The 25,425-nt window shown below is 39.2% G+C and overlaps 1 long non-coding RNA gene across 1 annotated transcript in view; it reads left to right on the top strand.

The window, feature by feature from the left end:
- LOC148048955 (uncharacterized) overlaps positions 1-25,425 on the top strand; it is a 225,059-nt gene that overhangs the window by 50,705 nt on the left and 148,929 nt on the right. Inside the window, exon 2 of the long non-coding RNA XR_015695366.1 lies at positions 12,882-12,933. This is a non-coding gene — a long non-coding RNA (uncharacterized LOC148048955). The remainder of the gene's footprint in view (positions 1-12,881; positions 12,934-25,425) is intronic.

Below are 25,425 nucleotides of genomic sequence, written 5' to 3'. Positions count from 1 at the left end.
TGCATTCAGTTTTGGTCGCCACAGTGTAGAAAAGATGTGTAGACTCTAGAAAAAGTGCCGAGAAGAGCAACAAAGATGATTAGGGGACTGGAGACTAAAACATATGAAGAACGCTTGCAGGAACTGGGTATGTTTAGTTTAAGAGAAAGAAGGACTAGGGGAGACATGATAGCAGTGTTCCAATATCTCAGGGGTTGCCACAAAGAAGAGGGAGTCAAACTATTCTCCATAGCATCTGAGTGTAGAACAAGAAGCAATGGGTGGAAACTAATCAAGGAGAGAAGCAACTTAGAACTGAGGAGAAATTTCCTGACAGTTAGAACAATTAATCAGTGGAACAGCTTGCCTCCAGAAGTTGTGAATGCCCCAACACTGGAAGTCTTTAAGAAGATATTAGATAGCCATTTGTCTGGAATGGTATAGGGTTTCCTGCCTAGGCAGGGGGTTGGACTAGAAGACCTCCAAGGTCCCTTACAACTCTGCTATTGTATTATTGTATTATTATTTGGTCAATGTACAGCAAAAATTAAAAGAGCTGTTTTCCATCCTAAAGGCCTTTGGTAGGCCTAAATTCAGTATTTTAAAAAGAAGCTATTGTGTATTCTATCTTAAGGTTTCTTTTTTCTATACAATAGGAGCTGATTATATTTCTGGTGTCTGAGGCCAAACATAAATATCTTATGTCTTTCAAATATGTCCCTATAAAGTCATAGAATAGACTTTAAAGTCATAGTCATAGAGGCTGCTTAATCAAAATTTCTGAGAAAAATATTTCTGATTCCATGATGTGATTCAAATGCAGTACTTCAGGTTGAGGCTGGAATGGGAAAAGCTAAAACTAAAAAAAAAAAATACAGGCAGAATGTGTTAATGACTTAAATTAATTTTCAAACCAAGTAACTTGATAGATAAGATAAGATAAATTATCCAAGATAAATCCTAGCCTCCTTGGTGGAAATCACTTAGTTGTGGCCTCAGGCTTTACAAACTTTCACCTAATACATTGGTTTTAATGGGTTCTGAACAGGCAGCATGCCAAAGATATTGACCTTAAAATTATTTCAACCTCATTCCATTGTGTTCCAGTGAGACCAAAAAAGAAAGAGCAGAAAATAACATACTTTCCATTATTTCTTTAATATCGCACCCAAAAATACCTGAAGAGTTTTTACATTGTCCCAGTGTAATGGTTTCCCTTCTACTTTTTTTCTGACACTCCTGAAGAATAGCATGTGGTGAGGAGAAAATTGAAACTGGGTTGTGTATTGCAAAGCCATCTCCTTTTGAGGAAACATTCAGGCCATATAGTGTACATTTTCCCAATTAACAACACAATATTTATGCAGGACTAAGGGTGACTATTGCCATGTTCTCTTAGCGATCAAGAGCATAGGGTCTCAATAAATGATTGCCCCAAGTGAAATAAGTCCAAGTGTTGTTTGATATTAATATTGCATAGGGGTTTTAAAAATTATATCTGCTACATTCTGTTTTGATATTGATGTATCTATTTTTATTTTATTTTTTTAACTGGCTCTGGTCTAAGAAGGACATAAACTAGTTTGTGTTGGTGCTTTCTTTTTACCAAAGATATTTGTATGACATTGCTACTAACTTAGTGATCCTCCAGATGTTTGCGCCCAAACTTGGGAAATGTGGTTGTATTATTTATTAGTTTTGTATGCCGCCCACTCCCGAAGGACCCCGGGCGGCTTACAATAAAAAAGGGAGGGGGGATATATAAGACAATACAACAATTTAAAATTACAACAACATTCATAATTAAAGTGGGGCTGGATACTTCAACAGCCCCAGGCCTGCCGGAATAGCCAGGACTTAATAGCTTTACGGAAGGCCGGGAGGGTAGTAAGGGTCCGGATCTCCACGGGGAGTTCGTTCCAGAGGGCCGGAGCTGCAACAGAGAAGGCCCTCCCCCGGGGGTTGCCAGCCGACATTGGCTGGCAGATGGAATCCGGAGAAGGCCTAGTCTGTGCGATCGAATCGGTCTTTGGGAGGTAATTGGCAGGAGGCGGTCTCTCAGGTAACCAAGTCCGATGCCATGCAGGGCTTTAAAAGTAACGACTAGCACCTTGAAGCGTGTCCGGAGACCAATAGGCAGCCAGTGCAGCTCGTGGAGGATAGGTGTAACGTGGGTGAACCTAGGTACACCCACAATCGCTTGCGCGGCTGCGTTCTGGACTAACTGAAGTCTTCGAACACTCTTCAAGGGCAGCCCCATGTAGAGTGCGTTACAGTAATCCAGTCTTGAGGTTGTTTTTTGTTTGCTTCCTTTGCTTTTATTTATCAAATGAAACACAACAGGGAAAAAAGAAAAGGATTATGGACCTGTTTCAAATCAAGGTGTATCAGGAAAAAGCATTTGACCTGCTTTTCAATCATCTTTGGCAGAGCTGGGATGCAGCAGGTTCAATCCATCCTTGTGCTCCGTCATCTCTGTCATCTATAGAGTCGCAGTGGCGCTGTGGTTAGAGTGCAGTACTGCAGGCTACTTCTGCTAACTGCCGGCTGCCTGCAATTTGGCAGTCCAAATCTCACCAGGCTCAAGGTTGACTCAACCTTCCATCCTTCCAAGGTGGGTAAAATGAGGACCCAGATTGTTGCGGGCAACAGGCTGACTCTGTAAACTGTTTAGAGAGGGCTGTAAAAAGCACTGTGAAGTGGTATATAAGTCTAAGTGCTATTGCTATTTCTCAGTAGTTTTTGCCAATGGTATCCTTCCAGACTGGTGAAAAGGACTGAGAGTGGGAGATAAAATGTTACAGTGCTTTACCTCCTTCCTCAGTTATTGCTTCTAGTTGGTGTTGATGGGAAGGGAAACTGGGTTGTGTATGGCAAAGCCATCCATAGAATCTTATTTGAAAGCTTGAAGCTCTCTCCCTCCTGTTTACATCCACATAAAACTATTGGATGAAGTCATCAATCAGTTCAGAGTTTGGTACCATCAATATGCTGATCAATCTGCATTGGCTGGCAGTTGGCTTCCAGATGTAATCCAAGGTGTTGACGGTTCCCTATAAAAGCCTTCATGGCATAGGACCTTAAACTTTTTTGCCTTCCTGGGATGTTGGGGCCGAGCAGTTGTGCTCCTGGTCTTCTCCATTAAATGTGGTCATCATATGGGACCAAGGAAGGCAGCCCTTTGAAACAGCATTTTTTTTCACAATTGAATTTGAGTTTGATTCTGCAAAAGAAAAGAAAAAGCAACTTGCTAACCCATAACCAGTTTAGTCCCATTTGATGAACAGCTTTCCATTTTTTTGCAAGAGAGAGAGAGAGAAAGAAAGAGAGATTAGGAAAACCATTATATATCTTACCTGCTTCAGGCATAAGATTTATTAAAATGAAATCATTATTAAAATCATGCCATGTGCATAATTTTATCCTATGCATAAAGTACCATGCCCCTTTGTGCTGAAGAATGTTCTGATTAATGTTTCAAGGAAGTATTTCTGTTCCTAATACTATAAGAAGTGACTAGCACTCAGCCACTAGAGGCATACATGTACCCCTGGAGTAATGTTGAATTGCTCAAAGCATATTGCACAATTTCTTGACTCATTAGTTATAGCTGTCTAAGGTAGAAAGTTTATAATTAAACATATAGTTTATTCTCTTTAGTTTCGGATTAAGGAAATTAAAGTAATTGGATTTCTTTTTGATTAAACATATGGAGCAGTTTCCTAAGTGCACAAGTACATTGAATGGGAGGTTAGCAATATTCTTGTCTTCTCTTCCCTCATTGTTTAATAAGAAGAATTAACAAATTCTATAGCAATGACTGCTTTTTTCCCCCTTGTGCATGTCCTTTAAATGCTGACTGAAACCATATGGCATGGAACTGCTAATTCCAGTCCATGTTGTACTGTTCATTCAAACTGCATGTTCTTATTGTTACCCATATCACCATAGAAATATCAACACATTCTGCTAATAATTCAGAAGGAAGATTAATGCTAACATTTTCTTTTCAAGTGGAGGTGCAAGCTAGCTTTCCTTATGTAGGAAGTTAGCACCCACCCCTCTCCTAGAAGAATGAAATATCCTGGGAAATATTAAAAAGGCATTTCCCTGGATGAGAAAAGGAGAAATGTTTTTAAAAGACAAAGCAGCTCCCTGCAGCTTCCTACCCCACCTTTGTCAATGGGCCATTAAGGCCTGAGTCAGTCTATTCTACATAACAAAAGTAGGATTAGCCCTCTACACATCTCACCACATGGCACTTGGGAGAGCAAGGCTCAGGACAACCTACAAAGTTAGCCAAGACCTCCCGACCCCTGGGAATCTGACAACCAATCAGAATACATTTCTTACACTGGAACAGGAAGGTCTAAGGTGGGGCCCAGGAGAGGGTATAAAATCCAGGGACTCTCAGCATCTCCTCCCTTTTTTCACCTAGGAACTCTAAGGCATGTGATCACTTTTTTCCCCAGGACCTCAAACCATGTGGTCCTGTCCACCATTAAAAACCATCTTTCTAAGCAGCCACCATGTTTCCAATGTCTTTTTCCCCATTTGGAACTGAACCCAGATGGAAGTTTCTTTTAACACTTATTTTTTTAAAAAATCCCTTAAAATACATCTGTAATGAAAGGCTATAGAAAATTGTATACAAACAGTGACTGTTACATTTGTAAAGGTTCCTGACCTGGAGAGGAGGAACTGACATTTGAAAAGTTTCCATCAACCTCCAATGAGGAGTCATCATGAGCTAGACATCTCTGAAGGAACAGAGAGCATATTGTGATAAGATTGGTAGTCAGACAGTGATTCTTGATCTGCCAAACATCTTTGGATAAAGGAGAGATCATGAGATTGCCCACTTGCACTCTAGCTAGCTGGTCTTTCTAAGTAAATTGCAGGAACTAAGATTTCTGCATGAGCTGAGATGGCTGGGAGTCAAGAGATAAGCTCATAGAACTGGAACATTTTTCAGTGCACTATAACTTTAGCCAAATTTATTAAAAATATTTCTTATACATCAGAACTATTATTTCTTTAGAGAACCATAATATAAACTCAAATCAAAGTCAAGTTTGCATTCTCTAATTGGTTAACGTTCATTTCTTTTGTGTTAATTTATAGGCATTCACTAAATGATCATAAACTCAATTCTGGTTTTACTTGTACTAAGAGCAAAATTCTCATATATCATATAATTTATAAATATACCTGAATGAGGTAACTGAATGCGTGAGCGGTAGAGAATCATTCATACCAGCTAAGTCCTGAACACTAAATCCCATATAAATGGAATCTAACTGGGCCATCTGAAATAGATCAGATGCATTCCAATACTTTATACATATTCAAACATGCTGACATTTTTGTGCATAATGAAACAAAGGTCATTATGCCAATTAGTGAATGGATAATGTAAGTAGCTAGAAATGCTAATTCTCACAACAGAAATGGTGAATTGCCTCTAGCTCTTGTTAACCCATACTGTGATGTGGAGACTTAATCTTCTTAATATCACCTTTACTATAAGTAGGATGACCTCTTAAAAATGAAAATAATGAAAGGATTTCAATAAATATAATGGTACCATCTGAATTTCCATTTTCTGCATAGTTTTAAAACCACCTGAAATTATATGAAAGTTTTTGTCACGAAAGCCTCGTTTATCCTTTTAGCTTCATTTCTTATTAGAATGATCACCTAATCACCCAATATTTTTGGTTTTTTGTTCTGATCTATTGTGGCTAATATTTATTAGTTATCCATGTAGAATCACTGTGTGATACTTCTGCTGCCTCAGAGCTGGCTGAAAATATCTGAATTAACTAAACAGACAATACATCAGTCAAGGCACATTGTCTGAAATGAAAGATTATGAATTGTCAGGCTATATCAAGAATCACAAACAGCCAACTTCTTCATGTTGGCTGTTTGTGATTCTTGATATAGCCAGTACATACAGTATCTTCAAGCATCTAGGCTGGGGATCCCAAAGTTTCAGCATATAAATTAAATATCTGATCCTAGAAGATATAATCTAGTAGTGTCAAGCCTAGCCCAGTAGTGGGATTCAAAATTTTTTACTACTGGTTCTGTGGGCATTACTTGGTGGGTGTGGCATGGCTTGGTGGGCGTGGCAGGGGAAGGTTACTGTAAAATCTGCATTCCCTCCCCACTCCAGGGGAAGGATACTGCAAAATCCCCATTTCCTCCTTATCAGCTGGGACTCAGGAGGCAGAGAATAGATTGGGGCGGGGCCAGTCAGAGGTCGTATTTACCGGTTCTCCGAACTACTCAAAATTTTGGCTGCCAGTTCTCCAGAACTTGTCAGAACCTGCTGAATACTACCTCTGGCCTTGCCCAAGAACAATGTAACACAATCTAGCCAAAATTCAGTTCTTTATTTGCTCACACCAAATAGACAGAATCTTTCCAGACTAAACCTATGCTATTCTAACTCTAATACTGATATCTCTTGGGAAATTCTAGGTGTGGCTATCCTATCTCTTACTCTTTCTCCTATGTAGCTTTGGACAGTGTGGTCCCTTGTCTCATCCCCTTCCTTGGAATGGTCTTCCCCCTTCCTGGGAATTATATTTTAGTCTATACATCACCTCCCTCTTCATAGACACATTTTAGGATAAGTAATGAAGAGAAGACATGGCTGAACTTTTAATAGCACAATCACTCTGCCACAAGCACAGGTTTTACAGAGAATTTAAATTCTCTTGGCTTTTTCCATCAATTCTCCTGCCTTATTTTATTTCCAAAAATAAAGAAATGTAGAGTGCCTTTGGATGAGGAGCACTACAAACTCCCATACTGATAAGCACTTCTTTTTTCTTTCTGTAAGAATCTCATCTAAATGTGTAAGCTTAAAGTTAAGCCTTTTTCTTTCATTTGATAAGCTGTTAAGAAATAGCATAATGACTTATCCTTAAAATTGAAGTGATTGGCACTCCATGCACTCAGCTCAATATTAGTAGATGCATATTTCCCATGCAAAAATAAGGGACATAGAACTAAATATCTGTGGGGATTCTCAGGCATCTAGGTCATAGCTATCTCAAAGGTGCTTTTTTCAAAAGGCGACTGGATTGGTTTTTATTTTCCTTGAGGAAGAAGAAAACATTTTGCTTCTCATCCAAGAAGCTACATCAGTTCTGATGGCAGGGTGAAAGGATGGAAGGTTATGTTCTGATAGGATGGAGGGGAGTAGATGGAAGGATTGTATTTCTTTGCAGTCATTTGGTTGTTAACACTCTCTGAAAACTATTGAATTGCCCTGAATTTGAGTGCAAATGGGTGTGGCACTTTCTCAGAGCTGCTTTGCATTGTAGACTGGAGATAGGTGATGTCTTATTCCTCCCCCTCTGTTGAGGGAGGGATGTTCAATTCTAATATGGATTCTTTTACCCACTCTCAAATCAATGGTCCTCCTTATCTACTTATTACCATTTTTATGCTATGGGATGCCCTTTAATACACTGCTCTGGAATCCCAAAGATGCTTTTTTGGGAGGCTGAACTGGACTTTCTTTCTTTCTTTTCTTTTGATGATATTTCACTTCTTACCCAAGAAGCTTCTTCAGCTCTGACAGGATAATGGGGAATGGAAGGATTTATGTACCTTGCAGACAGCTGGTCATTTGCCCTGGAATATTTTTTTCCCCTAAAAAGAAATTGGTTTCTTGTTGGGTTTGAGTCTCAGTCAGTTAGGGACCATGTGGCCTCCACACTGATCTTGGAGTCCTACAGATCCAGTGAGAGATAACTACAAAATAGATGACAAAGATAAATTAGCTGCTCATGTCATCAGTATGAAATGAGATGGGTGTTTTTTATCTGAACAGAATTATTACATCCTGTTATTTTAAGCGGGTGGGGAGAAGAAGTGTTTTGTAAATGGTCATTTATTCCCCCCCCCCCCTTATTCCTTATATCATAGCTCAAACCTGGGAACACACTTTAACTGTGAGTATGGGACAGAAATCAAAATTGATATACGGTTAGTAAGCCAGACCATAAGACCAAGAAAGAATCTTGTTCTCCTGAGAGGGGAAAGTATTACTTTGTGTTGCTCTGTGCTGTAAGGATCACAACCGGGGCAGTCTGCACACCCACCTTCACATTTGTAGTGGTTTCTTTAATCAACCTTGCAATGAGCAGGTGACTCTTGACTCAGCTTTGAAGCCTTTTGGGCTGCAGTTGTAGAATTGTTGTTTTATAGGACATCTAATTTTAACCTCCAAGATGTGGAAGGGCACCACATTTTCAGTATGATGCTGTGAACTGGAGCCAAATGGGTCAATTGTTATTTGTATCTTTTAATGTCTTTCCATTTTCCCCACACAAGGTTTACAGCAGAAACAAGGTATATAACAGCTTAGTCAATCATCCAGACTAAGTGCTTTTTTGGGGAATATATTTTTATTAATTTTACATTTAAAACAACGCAGTACCGCGAAGTCGAAGTGACCATACATTCACACTATATACAGCTAGTCTCAACCATTAACGATTAGCCTGCTTAATACATTGTCTATCCTTCTGTCCAATCACAATATATACAGTTTGTTCCAGTCTTGTCACCTTGTCTTATACCAATCATAAAATCTGTTCCAGACTTCAAAATATTCTGATTCCCCTTAATTTTTAAGTTCAAGAGTGAGCCTATCTGCTTCCGCACAGGCCAAAACTTTTCTGATTACATCTAGCTCTGATGATGTATTTTTTCCCCCAATATTGTGCATAAGTTATGTGCGCCACAGTTAGTACATATATAATTAGATAAAGTGTATCTTTCTTAAACCCTTCCAGTATTATACCTAGGAGAAAAATTTCTGGTTTAAACAAGATTTGGTCTCCCACCATTTGTTCTAACCATGATTGAATCATTTTCCAATATTTTTTTGCCTCATTGCATGTCCACCACATATGATAAAAAGTGCCTGGTGTTTTTTTTTACACTTCCAACAATTTAGGGCCAGATTTTTAAACATTTTGGAGAGCCGTGCTGTGGGGAGATGCCATCTGTAGAACATCTTATAAAGATTTTCTTTATGCGCCGTAGCCATTTTTAGTTTCTGATTAAGTATCCAAAGTTTTTCCCACTTAGCCAATTCCACATTATAACCAAATTTTTTTGCCCAAACTAAGTGCTTTTAAAGACTATTTTTCCCTGTATTCTGTAAATGCTACACAATACAATGTGGCCATGTGTTATGGCATTAAAAGCAAACCCGCAGACACAGAATTATTAATTTTATAAATGTACCAAGTTATCTCTCATTCTAAAATAATGGAAAAGTGATATTGGCTGAATATCACGCTTAACATTTTGAAAGGAGCCAGAGGACTATAATGAGTAAAGCAACAGTGCAAAACACTCTGAGGAAATATTTTCTATCTTTCCCCCATCCCACAAATTTTGTGAAAGTCTTCTTTGTGTTTTCAACTCTAATCATTCTATTTTATGGCTAACTCTACATTTTTATGTGTTCCCTGCCTCCCTTGAGTGGGGAAATGCGCTGACGATGTATAGCAATTGTGGTTTTAGACACCAAAGGTCACAACCGAAGGGGGGGGGAGTTAGGAGGGCTCCATTTTGTCCATCTTTAATTTACAACTAAGGACAACAGTTTGGCAGTGGTAGGTTGCCTGCTGTAGGGGAGCACAGAGATGACCTTAGAGAAGATATGTGGAGACCATCAGCAAAGCATGAGCTCAGTCCGGGGGAAACAAGAAGTGTGAGAAAGAAATTTAAAATTGCCTTGACTCCCTTTGATATATGAGAGAAAGAAGGAGAAACACTGTCAGGCTTTCAAGATTCTATTATTATAGCTTACATCAATAAAGTAGATTTCTAATATTTCTTACCGTGTCTATTTCTTCCCCCGGCCTCGAAGGGCTGACACGAAGATATTTTTTTCAAAGTCATCTCACTGCTCTTCTACGTGGGCATGCAAGCATGAAGATGAGCTCCACAGACTCTGAGTACACAGCACACACACTATTTATGCCCATGATTTTGTTATGAAAAGATATCCTCTTAAATCCCATACCGGATTTGGTATGCATGCTCCAGTTAAATAAAAGTAAATTAATTTCTCCTCCCCAGTAGTTTGAATTATCACAAAATCATGTTCCATCGTGGTGCCTGCCTTTGGGATTCTTTCCTTTTCCTTCAGCATTTGGTTGGGTTTAACCCTGTTGGCCTTCAGGAGAACTTTAAAAGCTTGCCAAGCTCCAGGTGTTTGGATCGGGATTCGGGATGAACAGACTGACCCCTGAAAAGGAGATATGAATATTAGCTAGAACGACGAGGAGGATTTTAATATGAAACTTTGTGATCACTTTACATTCTCTAAGCTGATAACAATCAGTATAGATACAGCAGAGGTAGTATTCAGCAGGTTCTGACCAGTTCTGGAGAACTGGTAGCAGAAATTTTGAGAAGTTCAGAGAACCGGTAATTACTACCTCTGGCCCCTCCCCCATCTATTCTCTGCTTCCCAAGTCCCAACTGATCAGGAGGGAATGGGGATTTTGCAGTATCCTTCCCCTGCCACACCCACCAAGCCACACCCACAGAACCGGTAGTAAAAAAAATTGAATCCCACCATTGAGATACAGCAAAGTAAAATACCGAAAGAAATACAACATTTAAAAAAAAATGAAACAGGACCTCTCAATCATTGAGTTTTTCTTTCCTTTCCATTGTCCCTAGATGCTAATCTCTAGTTTAGTATTTGTCCTTTTCTTGAAATATTGGAGGTTGCTGTGTATATGTTTTAAATACTTTCATCTAATATTTTAAATCAATCTCTCAAGTTTTTATTTCTTGAAAAACATATCCCAAATGTCTGAATCTGGCTTGCTCAGTGATATATCCTCTGCAAGGGAGCCATTTCTTCTGGAATTTAAACTTCTGTTATGTATGTTATATGTCAGGTCACCTATTATTGATTGCTTGTTTTTATTTTGGATCTTTTTTGTTGTTTTACAATGCTCAGAGTTGCAGTATTTGATTTGAGAGGCCATTCTTTAAATAAATAAGATCTCTGCCATCTTCTTGGTTCTTCCAGGTGATTATCAACCATCTGTATCTACCTTCCTCATGTCCACTTGCCTGCCATAGTATGATTATGATTACTCATTACATTATTAGTCTCTTGAAAAATCAAATTTTGTTACATCAAACAAAGTAGAATTAAAGACTCCAAGTCTGCCTCTCTCCTCAATAGAGGACATGGGGTGACAAACATTGCTGAGGTAAAAGAAACAAACAGCTTTTACAGCAGAGATGTGAATGTTTTCCAGGCTGTATTTACTGTATGATCTAAAGGTTGGCTTCCTTATTCTCAATCAATCTAGGCATATAACAAGGGGGAAAATATTAAAGAAATGGACAGACGTTCTTTATATTGTTTTGAATGACAGATGGGATAGGATATAGACAAAAAACAAGTGTCCTTACTTGGGGTTCACTCTATATGTTCAAACAGTGAATTATTTTAGAGTTCAAAGAGAAATTCATTTAATACAATACAATACAGTAGCAGAGTTGGAAGGGGCCTTGGAGGTCTTCTAGTCCAACCCCTCTGCCTAGGCAGGAAACCCTATACCATTTCAGACAGATGGCTATCCAACGTCTTCTTAAAGATTTGCAGTGTTGGGGCATTCACAACTTCTGGAGGCAAGCTGTTCCACTGATTAATTGTTCTATGGAACAGCTTGCCTCCAGAAGTTGTGAATAAGTTTATTTTTAATTGTGATTCAGTTTCTAGGATCACCTTTATTTCTAACAATTTTTCGGGGTGCCCGTTCCACTTGGTAACCAGAGTGGGAAATCAATTCAAAATGTCAATATTTCTCTGCTCTTAATGCACCTACAGAGTGTCACCCAATGGCCCTGTTGACCGGATCCCTCTTTGGTAAAGGTGACTCTATGGACCATCTTCAGGGTCACACTGAGGAATTTTCTATGTACCTGATGGGTCTCCTGGTCCAGTCCCAAACAGTATTTGCAGGGAGCAGGAAGTCCAGCTCATGTTGGTTGCTTTGTAGTGGTTCAATATTTTCTCAGTTCCTTTTCAGTATTTGAATGAAGCTGCTGAGTGAGGTCATTCATCACCATAATCATGAGGTATCATCAGTACCCCCTGATGATATCCAAGTGTATATCTCCATCCTGGCTGAAGTAAGTGATTCTATGGATGACTTTTCATGATTCCTGGAAGCTGTGTGGGTCTGGATGGGGTACAACAGACTTCAATAAACCCTGGTAAATGGAGTGGCTTTCAATAGGAAGTATACTGAGTGTGGCTATAAATAGGTGTTTTGAGAATCATGGCAATGTCAATTTGTCTATATCTGTCAGGAAGAGGGAGAGAAAGAAAGTATAACTTTTAGAATTAGCTCATCATTTCAGCACACATTATATATTTGGATTTATATTTCTATTCAGAGTTTTGCATATTTCAGTGAGGATGTATTGAGTTATCATCTCATCCCATTGCAAGTTTGTGCCATGTAAATAAATCTCTGGAAAAAATCTACCTTTTCTGTTAGATATCAGTATGTGGATGCTTTTTATCCTTTGGGAATCAAGTTAACATCATTTTCTTTCTCTTTAGTGTCTTTCACTAAACTTTTACACTCAAGTATTGTTCCTTGGCAGTGAAACATATGTATGTCTTCCATAAACTGTCTATCTTGCTCTAAAGCCTAGAAGAACAATCAAGTTGATGTCTCTGAAGAGAGATAGGGATAAATTACCTCATTCTGAGGCAGATCCTATTTAGGTTGCCAGTCAGAGCATAACCATGTTAATATAGATCTTTTCATCTGGCCTGCTTTTTATACAACAATGGTAAAAATTATCTTTTCTTTTTCTTATAGTGCTTACTAGGACAGACAGAATGTCTAGAGACAGAATTGGCTTCATCCAACAGTAAGTGAGCAATTCTTTTTCTTTTTCTTTACATTTTTATTCAATTCTTCTTTCAAAAGGCTCCGGGTTGGTTTTATTTATTTCCTCTTACCTTTCAGACATCTACATGAGAGATTAGATTGAGAAGTAATGACTGAGAATAAATCATTTAATAAAATTCTGATGTTGTGATTTAAGTTAAGAGTGAGATGTGTCTGTCTGGGCAGATATCTGATTTAAGTCTGGAACCTGAAGCTATTGGAGAAGCTAGAAGATATGACCAAAGAGAGAAAAAATAAGACTAGTGGAAATAAGACTAGTGAAAAATAAGACTAGTGGAAATAAGTAGAAGAATCAGCCAAGACTCTGAACTTACAAAAAACCAACAAATTAGGAAAATCTGTTTAAATAAGTTCAAACAGAACAGAAAATTCTCTCAACATTATTTTCTGTTCAGAAAGTCGGTTGGGTGAATTGAAGATATTTACTGCAGTTATGTATCATAACATAGAGCAATGAGCCACAAATTTCAGCAGCTCCTGAAATATTATAGTCTGGCCAAACATCACTTTCCAAGGATTGTTGTGACATGTAATCTCAAGGGCTCAAACAGTTACAAAAATGTGTGGTTCTGTATTCTAGGCTGCTGATTCCCAAAATATTTGGGAGTTGAAATGCTGAGTTCTCCATTTAATAACATTTTTGTTTTGAGATGGTACAAATTTTTCATTGAAAATGGATAAGACCTGAAATTATGACAATCAGCATTTGAAGCATTAATGCTATTTAATTACAATGCTTTTGGTTGAAGCTTTTGATTGGGATAAATAACATATTGGAAAGAGATAGGCATTTGCATCTTCAAAATATTTGTAGCTACTATGAATACCTAAAGACCTTAATTATGAGAGCAACTTAAACTGACCACTCAGCTAATGTCACCAAGAAAGATCACCAAGAAAATCCAGGCTAGATTGGGATGTGAAGAAGAAGAAGAAGAAGAAGAAGAAGAAGAAGAAGAAGAAGAAGAAGAAGAAGAAGAAGAAGAAGAAGAAGAAGAAGAAGAAGAAGAAAAGACTTCTATATCGGTTCCAAGACAGCAATATGACTATATCCCTAAAGTCTCTCAAAAAGAAAGGCTTTGTCTTCACCTTTTTGCTTGACTCAAAAGAATTGTTAAAAAAAGTGGTCCAGAAACTGACTGAAGTTCTTAAGACTTCATTTCTATCTCATAAAGACAAAATAGCAGTCTAATACCTATTCAGAATGATTAAACTAGACTGTTAATAATCTCTTCTGCAATATCACTTGAGTAGCAAGCAAAGTGAGTTGCCAATTCTATGTGTATTAATTTCCATTGAAGCAGAAAGGTTGAGAAGATGATACTACATATTAGAGCCATGCGAATACTTGATGTTTAGTGGTATGGAAACAGCGTATTTTCACACTTCAGTTGTTGATTGTCTAGTTTATTATTACCTGGATAATTTTAATTTTGCTACTCAGCAATATGTAACCATTACAGAATACTTTTAGTTATGAAACTTTCCCAAATAGTTGAGCTCTGAACAAAATACTCAAAATATGAGCACACACACTTATGAGCACAGTTCTTTAACTGAGAAAACTCCCACAGCAAAGCTGGCTGGGGAATCCTGGAAGGTGAGGTTCACCCATCTTCGAGTTGCCAAGGTTGAAAAACATTGGCAAGGTTCAGTGGTGGGTTTCAATTTATTTTACTACCAGTTCACTTGAGCATGTGTGCTTGCTCGCGCGCAAATGTGATACTTCTGCACATGCATAGAAGTGTCTGGGCAGGTGGGCAGAGCCTCCCACTGCTGCCACTACCAGTTCTCCTGATACTGGGCAAACCGGCAGAAATCCACCTCTGGTAAGGTCTCCTGCAGTGGTGGGTTCCTACTGGCATTCCTACCAGTTCACTGCCTGCGTGTGCGCACTTGAAAGATACTTGCTCGGAAAGCAAGGAAAACAGCTGAGGAGGAGCAATTCAGTCTGTTGCCCCTGATCAGCTGGGCTTCAGAAGCTGAAATAAAGATAGGCATAATCCAGGCGGGCCCACTTTTAGAACAACACAGAACCGGTTCAGTCTCTGCTTGACAGCAGAGCTACTGGTTCTGGAGAACCAGTGCAAACAGGTAGAAACCCACCACTGGTTTCCTGCCTAAGTAGGGTGGTTGGACTAGAAGACCTCCAAGGTCCCTTCCAACTCAGTTATTCTGTTAAGTAATCTCCTAATCTGTTTTACTGTATATTCCTTCAATACGGGCCAACTGAGCTTTATTTGCAGAAATTTGCACATTAAAAATTCACTCCAGTGCTGTGAAAGACTAAGATGAATGTCTCCAGTGATTGTGCCAGAAATACACTGTTAGTTACCATTGTGCAGTTAAACGTTCTAGTTATCGCTACCTGCATTTGCTTTACAGCATTTAGGAATTTATATATCGAATCCATTCATTTGATTGACTTGGCTCAGCTAATCAGCTCTGAATAGAGGGATTTCTTCCCTCTGTGAGCAAACATTGAATTCATTCTAGAAAAGTGTTGGATAAACCTACCCAAAACATTACAATTTCAAGCAGAGATTGAAACCCCAAAGGTGTTTTTTCAAAAGGCGACAGGACTTTGTTTTTCCATGAAGACATTTCACTTTTCGTCCAAGAAGTGTCTTCAGTTCTGACTGAAGAACTGAAGAGTCAGAACTAAACAAGCTTCTTGGATGAGAAGCAAAGCGTCTTCAGGAAAAAAACAAAGTCCATTTTATACACTATACTAATAACAATAGTAATACTTTTTAGATATACATAGTAGTAATCTTTCAACTTCTAACATTTACATATACATAGTAACTATAATGTATTCTATTATGTATCAGTATATATAATGACATTTTCCCAATTTCTACTTTCTACCTCTATTTTCTAACCCTTAATGAATCAACTGCCATATTAAGAAGTATTCTAAATCTATCCATCATCTCTTGCCCTTTTTAATATTTCAACTCTTACTGACTTTTTGATAAATACATTGACCCAGACAATATACTGTTCACTGAACACTTATGGATGTGAATATATATATGCTGGTCTTGTTGTATTCAGGTCTTTTCCCATGTAAGATTGAGATTGTCTTGGCAACGTTTTGGCGAGGTCTCACTTGCCATCTTCAGGCTGGTGTTTTGGGCTTAAAGCGTGGTTGGAGCTGCCATCTTTCTATAAATCTTGGTGTGTGTGTGTGGAGTGCTGGCTTTGTTTCAGTAAGTGGATTGATTGGATGTATGGCTCTATCATGATTGGTAGATTGGTGCTGATTGGTGCTGGCTGTGGGTCTGTTGTTGTTTTGTGTTCTAACTGCCTGGGTGGTGGGTGGGGCTCGTTTGTTTACCAGGACTGGTTTCCAGATGTCTGGTAGGCAGGAGATATCATCACGTTTATTCATGTTGTGGGGGTGTTTCTCTAATATGTGTGTGTGTGTGTGTGTGTGTGTGTGTGTGTGTCCGTGTCCCCTGAATGACTGAACCAATCCTTCCTTAACTTCTGCCCAATATCTGCTTTGCTTTTTTCAGATGCCCTGTCATTTTTTTAACAATTATAAATGCAAAGAATCATGAGGTTAATCTTGTGTGCAGTATCTTAGCTCCAGTTAAGCTAAAGCTGATCCCCCCTCCCTTTCTAATCCTTTCCTTCAATCAGGGTTTATTTGTGCCTTCATGCCAGGGGATCTGCAGTTTACTTCATAGTTCATTTAATTCAATGTTCTGCCATGGTTTCTATTTCTCTTCCACAGGCTTTTATCACTGACTATCAGTTTAGTAACAGTTGGTGCTCAGTGACTGCTGATGTTGAATTCTCCCCCATTTCCTTTTTTTATCCGTTCTGTCGACCACATTCACTGTTAGACAGATAACATGACTAGACATCCAAGTAATGACTATTTCTGTGGCCTGGCAAATATCACAGAGGTGCTAGGATGTCTTGGCGGTTGTTTTCCTTCCTCTGACTGATTCCCCCCACCTCTTTTCGGCCTTGATTTGTCTGGAACCCTTTCTCCTGCTTATGGTGTCTGGCAGCTAAATTATCCAATGTTTGGGTTGGCAGAGGTGAAGAGGGAAACGTTTCTGGAGTAAACATCAGCCACAGTGGAAGGAAACAGACTATTACTGAGGGTTAGAGAAGTGTGGCATTGCTGCATTGGCACTGAGACTTGAACTGGGCATGTCTGCAGAGGAAATGGGCTCTTTTGTTTGAGGACATGCTTAAGATGTTATGTCTCTCCTGCTGAAGTTTTCATATCAGGCATAGGATTCTGAAATGGACAAGTATTTAATAAAGTGAAATTATTATAAGAATTCATGTTTCTTCTGGGTTTCACTCTTTCCTCCTTCCCTTTCCCCTTTCCTTTCCTCTCCTTGCCTCTTCCCTTCCCTCTACATCCCTCCCCTCCCTCCCTTCCCTCCTGCTTTCCTTATCCCTCCCTCCCACTCCTCTCCACCTCTCTTTCTATCACACATGCACACTCACCCAGATGAACAAACAATGAAAAGGAGAGAAGTACAGAAACGCTGGGAAAATTTTGGAAATGAAAACTTTGAAAATTGATTCCAAATTAGATCATGTTGGAAAATAAAATTCATTCCCATAGTAAGGGAATCAACTCTACTCTAGGGTAACTACAACCTTCTACAGACTTTTCCTTGCTTGGAGTTCTATTTATCATTGAAACACAATAGTTCCCCAAAGAAACTAAGTGGTGTTGTGTGTCCTTTCCTAACTGTATTCCCTGGTAGGGAGCAGAAATATATGCTTCATAACTATTCCCAAGGAGGCCAAAGGGACTTTGTGTTGATATCAAGAGCAGATTGGGATAAGACTTTTGAAGATCAACAATGTAAAATTGGATGAGTGTAAAACAAGCCAAAAGAAATTCAAATCACAGTGATTTGGAAAATTTGATCCAATTTGATCAATAAATTTAATGAATTTGAAAATCAATCAGTCTTGGTCTGAAGGATCATGCCAGTTTGATTCAGATCTCAGAGCTGATTCAAGAACCACCATTTCTGGTCATGTGTAAAAGATTTCTAATCGGCTACATAGATTTGGAGGTTCTCTTTTTCACTTCAGGGGCTTGAACTGATTTCCTGGTTCAGCCTGGAAAGGCAGATAAGTTCCTACATTCGAGCAAATCCCTTGGACAAACATCTTTTAATCAAATCTTTAAATACAGGATATGCATTCAATATATTGGATCTGTGCTGTGTATGTTGCCTTGAACTCCTGCATGAAAAGCAGGATAGAACCTAAATAAGGAAATATTTGCATAACCTTAGTATTAGTCTTTCTGAAATCAAAAGTCTTTAGAGGGAAAACAGCCTTTGAAAATAAGGGATGTTTTGCTATGAGAAGCATTTCAAAGCACAAAGCTGAAATCATTAGCCTGGGTATTACTAAACCCAAAGTATATAATCCTTAATTGTACCTTCCAATGTTTTTTGAAGTTGAACCATATATTTGAGTTTAAAAAGAGGCACTTATGCCCAGCAGATGGCAACAGGTATGAGCCAATATATAGTGCCCAGGAGAGGCAAGCTCTAATTGTATCATGTTGCAGACTATGCTTATTAACTGTCAAATGCCAGGAAAATCAGAAGGTCCAGGCAGTTCAAATAGATATAAAGATTTATTGCAAGTTGAAACTCTGTACAACAGGGTATCAAACTCAATTTCATTGAGAGCCACATCAGGGCTATAGTTGACCTGGGGGGCTGCGTGTGTACGGCCTAATGGGTTGGCATGGGCAGCTTGATGCCACTCACTGGATGTGGCCAACTGGGTGGGCATGGCAGCTTGACTCCACTCCCCAAACTGCTGGCATGTTTCCTCTTTGTATTGCGTAAACCAGGCCAAAGCCATGCTGGGCCAACGTGTCCTCTTCACACTGGGTAGACCAGGCCAAAGCAATGTGGGCCAGCCCCTTACATTTTGCAGGATGGCCCCATAGGCTGGATCTGATCACATCACAGGCCAGATCTGGCCCATGAGCCTTGTGTTTGATGCCCTACTCTACAAGAATCTGAACTACTATGATCAAAGCAATTTAGTGGTAGACAAGAGTCAAAGGAATTTAAGGTGGGATGGAGATAGATTTCTTGTGGACATAAGGGAATCGTGACTGATGATCCAATGGCCCCTTCCTTGGGCTCAGCCTGGTCATCTCCTACACTAACTCTGGCCTTGCTTTTTCAGGAAAGCTTCCTTTTCCATCAAAGCAATTACTATCCATCATGTGTCATCAAGCTAGATGCAGAGCACTCTAAGACCATGACAGCTGAAGTGGTCCTTCCTTCTGTCCTATCCCAATAGTCATGTTAAGCCTCTGGCCTATCCTAAAATCTCAACATAATTGTCTCCCTCCACTCATTGTCACACTTCTGTTCCCCACAAACATGAACCGAGACAAGACAGAAACCAAATCTGATTTAATTTCAATTTAATATAATTTAATTAAATGCAGTTAATATGAGGACACTTCGTGTTCTTAATCATCAGCTGCTTCTGTCACATTAAATTGTATAATTTGAAGCCAATTTTTCAAAATCTCCAGGGACTGCACCCCTGCCATGCAAAAATATCTGTCTTCTTAAGAGTCAGCTTAAACTAAAGTGTCAGTATGGAAATAAAGAGTTAGCCCTCCTTTCTTTGGTTCCATGTTCCTAATCATATCTAATCATTCAAAATTTCACTTGGGAATTTCAGTTTAGCCATAGTCATTAAAAAAAAATCCTAATGAAAGCAGACTTATACCAGATGGCAGCATATAGACCACCATGGATGATCTTGAAAACTCAAACAAGATTAAGACCTATTATTACTTAGCTAGAAGAGTCCTAGATCTGTAGCTAGGAAGTTGAAAAATATCCTGAGCACAGGGGGGAAATTCCTTGTAGATTTCTTCCAAGAAAACTAGTAGCCCGTGAAATTACTGTGTCTTGCCATGAGGGAGATTTTAAAATCAAGAATTGCATTCTCTGTGAATTGAGTTTTGTTTTGTTTTGCTTGTTTGTTTTTTGTGGTGAGGTGGGCAAGAGATGTGGGCAGGGAGATTTTTAATGAACAGAATAAGGAGACTCAATATCACACATTCAATAAAAATTGTAACTCTAAGTTCTGGATTCCCAGTTTAGTAAGGTAAAGGTAAAGGTTCCCCTTTCGCACATATGTGATAGTCATTCCCGACTCTAGGGGGCAGTGCTCATCTCTGTCCTACAGGATTGGGCGGCATATAAATGTTATTAAATTCAAATTCTGTTTCAAAGCCAAAGAGCCAGCGCTGTCCAAAGACATCTCCATGGACATGTGGCCAGCATGACTAAACATCGAAGGCATACGAAACATTGTTACCTTCCCACCAAAGGTGGTTCCTATTTTTCTATTTGCATTTTTATGTGCTTTCGACCTGCTAGGTTGGCAGAAGCTGGGACAAGTAAATGGGAGCTCACTCCGTTACGCAGCATGAGGGATTTGAATTGCCAAACTGCCTACCTTCTGATCGACAAGCTCAGCCATCTTACCAATGAGGCATCGTGTCTCTTATTCCCAGTTTAGTAGGTGATAAATTAACTTCTCATACAAAGCAGCACAGATTAGTAGTATTTCTATGGCAAACTGTAAAAGAAGGAGGTGATTTTTTTCTGGTGCATGTATCCATAGCATATAGAAGAAGAAATCCAGAAAACATTCAGATATTTTGGGGAAATTCATGGTAGAGGATGAAAAAAAAAGGCATTTTGTGTGACTGAATCCTAGCAGAGCTACGTGGTTATGAATTATGAAGTACAGGTGGTCCTCAACTTACGATCACAATTGACCCCAGAATTTATGTTGCTAAGTGAGAAATTTCTTTAGAGAGTTTTGTCCCATTTTACGAGTTGTTAAGCGAATCACTGCAATTGTTAAATTAGTAATATGTTTGCTAAGTGAATTTAGCTTCCCCATTGACTTGGCTTGTCAGAAGGTCGCAAAAGATGGACACATGAGGCTGGGGCACTGTGTCATAAATATGAGTCAGTTGCCAAGCATCTGAAGGTAAATCACAAGACCATGAGGATGCTGCAATGGTCATAAGTAAAAAATGATCATATGTAACTTAGAACGGTCATTAAATGAACTATTGTAAATTGAGGAGGAGGAGGAGGACTCAATTATAGGAAAAAAGCATTGAAGGAGATTGAAAGCTTCAATACTAATATTAATTTCCAGTCTGTTTGATTTTCACATAAATTAACCCATATGTATATATGAATTGTTCCATTTCTGGATTGATTAAATAGGAAAAGATTATGTGGACATTGTCACATAAATCTGTACTAAAATCATTTTAAAGGTACTTATCTCGTATTTGGGAAATGTGTAAGCCAATGGAGAAACAAGTTCCCATTGCACATTAGTCTAGGAAGAGTAAATCCATTCAGAATTTGAAAAGATTAAATTCCCAGCAGAGTCATCGTGACCAAGATGCCATTGATAGATTATTCCTATTTGAATTTATTTCATTTAGTTTTTAAGTAAGAGAGCATCAGCCCACGTGCTGCTTGCACATTCTACAAATTAATTAGTATCATTTGGAGACGTTCTTCACTTCATGTTTCCTAGGTCATAAGAAGATCTTGCCTCATTTATGTCAAACAGACAGTAAGCATGGAGAGAAAAAATTCTAAACTTTGGGAAATGTTTGGACTCACCACTAGTTGAAAATCAAGTGGTTTCAGTTCTTAAACTTTTCTGCACTGCAAACTTACCAAAATTCATAGTCAACTCTTACTTTATGAAGCATAAATACGTCATATATTCCTATTCTTCATTTAAGGCTTCATGAATTCCCAAGATCTTTGGGAAAGTATCCTTGGGGAGACATGGCAATATCTCCCATTTTCTCTCTGGGATAACACTTCAAACTCAGAATAAATAGGAACAGATGTCGGAATACATCTCCATCAGGTAGTTTTCCCACCATCAAAAATTCAAATGTCAGCAGCTCCTCAAGGAAAGATCCCTCATGGTGAGATTTGTAGACAGCCAGAATATTAAGTGGCACCCACTTGTTCCTACATAATAGCAGAAATCTAGTCCAATTATAAGAAGCATTCTATTCTATTTTGATTGCAGTTGCAATATGTCTATTAATCAAAGAACTATAGAATTGGAAAAGATTATGAAGATTATCTAGTCCAACTCTCTGCAATATTTAGAAGAACCAAGTGACCCATCCAGGAGACATGGTTGTCTGTTTCTTGGAAGCCTCCAGAGATGGAAAACTTAAGTTTCTGTAGGTAGACTATTCCACTGTTGCACATATTTTATCACCAGGAAGGTTTTCATCTAAATTAGATTTAGGAAGACACAAGTTACACTCATTATTTCTGGTCTTCATTTCTGTAGCTATAGAAAATAGTCCTTTGTAGTTTCCCTTTGTATACCTGAACGAAGCTGCTGTGTCTCTCCTAAAGCTTTCTTTTTTTTTTCAGGCTGAAGATCCCAAGTTCTTTCAGACTGATAATAACAATGCCATCCATATTAATTATTATTAACAACATTAGTGATGATTATGCAATTGTTAATGTTTATGACATTTATAAGTTTAGTAACATTATGAATAATATAATAATGTTAATCGAAAGGGAACAGGTCAGAGAGATGTGAACATTTTGTCCTTCGTTCTGATTTCCACCCTGCTTGTGTGAATCCAAGGGTGTCCTAAATATGTCAGCACTCTGTAAGTATATACTGGCTTTGTCAAAAGCTGCTGGGAATAGATAGGTAGCTGTTTGGTAAGCTTGAGTGAAGTCTGAGAAGCAGAATGCGAGTGCCATCCTGTCTTCCTATTCCCCATGGCAGAAACGATAAAAATACCAGTCTTCAGTAAAAAAATAGTAAAAAATACAGGTCTCCATCAGAAGAAGAGTAAAAAAATATATAAATACAACAATAAAACAAAACAAAATGAAGTAAAAGCAGAAGAGCTAGATAAAACATTAAAAAGTGACTTTAGACCATGGGTGTCTAACATTTTGGCATGGCCAGGTCACATTGAGTGAAGAGGAGTTGTCTTGGGCCACATCTATTTTCTCGGAACCCTTGGTGATACAGTGATTAGAAAGCAGTATTGGAGTTCGATCCAATCTGGAATTTGATCCTGATGGGTTGACTCAACCTTCTGTGGTTAGTAAAATGAGGACCCAGATTGTTGGGGGTAAGATGCTAACATTGTAAACTGGCCAGAGAGCTTCTGTGCTTCCTAGAAAGCACTATGGGGTGGTATATACCGGTAAATCTAAATGCTATTGCTCTGTAATCTAGTTTTATAATATAAAATCCATATTTATAAACATGAAAACACTCACGCAGGAATTACGAAATCTCCAGAACCGTAAAGCCTACAAAGTTGAAGTTTGGCACTTATGTTCCTCTTGGCTTCTAGGTGCTCGGTAACAAAGAATTTTTCGAAATGACCATCAGAGCATTAGTATTGCTCATATTATTATTAACATGCTCTGATGCTAAGGAGTTAGACGTTCTACTCCCCCTCCTCACCTGAAAACTTGGGTGTGGGCCTAGCCAGCACATGACTCATACAGCCTGCTGGCTGAGAGTTTGGAGAAGAGCCTGAGGGAAAGAAGGAGATAGGAAAGCAGGGGCTTCTGTGGGGCAAGGCTGAGGGAGAGAAGGAGATAGGATAGGAGATGTTTATGTGGGGCAAGGCTGAGAGAGAGAAGGGGACAAGATAGGAAATGTTTCTGTGGGGCAAGGCTGAGGGTGAAAAGGGGATAGTATAGGATAGTGATGGCAAACCTTTTTTGGCTCGCGTGCCAAAAGCGGGGGGGAGCGTAGGGGGGTGGTGCGCGGGTGGGCCACACCCATAACGCTTTGCGCATGACCCCAGCATGCATGCATGCACAACCAGCACTCCCCCCCATTTTTGGCATGCTTTTTTTGCCCTCCCTGGGCTCTAAAGGCTTTATAGAAGCCTGGGGAGGGCAAAAACACCCCCACGCCCTTGGAGGCCCTCCAGAGGCTTCGGGAGCTTCCCTGAAGCCTCCCTACTGCATTTGGGGAATGGACTTCCAGTTTGATCCTAGGTCCAGTTTTAGCCCTCCGGAGCTTTCAGGGATCTTCAGGTTTGTTCCTGAACTTTTGGTTTGCCCGTAGGGCCGGTCTTTCATGTTCCGGAGGCTTCAAGGATGCACGCTGACCAACTGACAGGGCAACATCTCGCATGCCCTGACAAATTGCTCTATGTGCCACTTGTGGCACGCGTGTCATAGGTTCGCCATCACGGGTATAGGAGATGTTTCTGTGGGGCAAGGCTGAGGGAGAGAAGGGGGGAGGAGAGATCAATGGTAACTATACATTAATTTTCAAGCTGTGTCGATATTTCAAGCCCAATCACATAGTTTCCTAGCAGAGCATGGGTATTCAGCTAGTCACATTATGATGTCAAGTGTTTATGATCTTGTGGGGATGATTTACTAACTGTCCAGGGCCACATACAGCCTATGAACCATAGATTGGACATGCCTGCTTCAGAGGGAACAACAGATGCTACCTCCATGCCCTCTTTCTGAGCATTTGAGATAGACTCAGTATCACACATTCAGTAGCATAACCTGACACAGATGGTCTTTCAGAATTAGCCGTTCAATTTTGCAGGGGAAATTTGCCAGAAATGCTTCCAGCAAAGCACCCTGTCTGCAGTTCCAGTGGCCAAAAAAGAAAAGAAAAAGAACACCAATAGGAAAAATTCTCCCATGGTGCCATTGCCTTCCCCTATGCCTGGGAAGCATAGAATTCCCAGGAGGAATTCCAGCTTCTCAACAAATCACTGCACAATGAAAGGCAGACCTTATAAACACCATTCTAGACTACCTTCTACTAGTAAAAAATATCATGTTCTACCCATGAAAATTTTATCCAAATTATTCCTTTTGGAAATGGTTTCTAAAACAAAGTATGCTTAATTAAGTTAAATGGAAAGAATTAGTAGGGGCAAAATGCAGGGGAATTCCATGCTTGGCACACAGAGAAACCCATCCTATCCTCCAAAAATATCTGAAGATTTGTGTAACATTCACAAGGGTGATCCTCTGGGATGTTATTAACAAGATGACTGTGGTGCATTCACTGTTTTTTTTAAAAAAAAATGCACACACACACACTGAAATAATTTGCAAAATTTAATTAATTAAGCTTTGTGAAGCCTCCAGCAGGCAGAGAGATACATGTTTTACATTTGCTTTACAGATGAGAAAAGAACCACAGCAGATTATTCCAAGATACCCTGTGGGCATTTTTAGTAGCCTCCTTGTTAAAATTGGGGAATTCTACATGGTAGCCTGCACTCATGGTGTGGATACTAACTCTAGACTCTATCATGAACAAAACGCACTGATTTGCATTACCATGCAAGCCAGCCCATGAGAGCCTATGGCTGTGAGCA

The sequence above is a fragment of the Thamnophis sirtalis genome, unplaced genomic scaffold, assembly GCF_051295495.1.
Source record: "Thamnophis sirtalis isolate CommonGarterSnake01/CBP01778 unplaced genomic scaffold, rThaSir2_p1.2 scaffold_2, whole genome shotgun sequence".
Taxonomy (NCBI): Eukaryota; Metazoa; Chordata; class Lepidosauria; order Squamata; family Natricidae; genus Thamnophis; species Thamnophis sirtalis.
The sequence above is the reverse complement of the archived record's forward strand: the minus strand, read 5'-3'. Positions and strand labels throughout refer to the sequence as shown.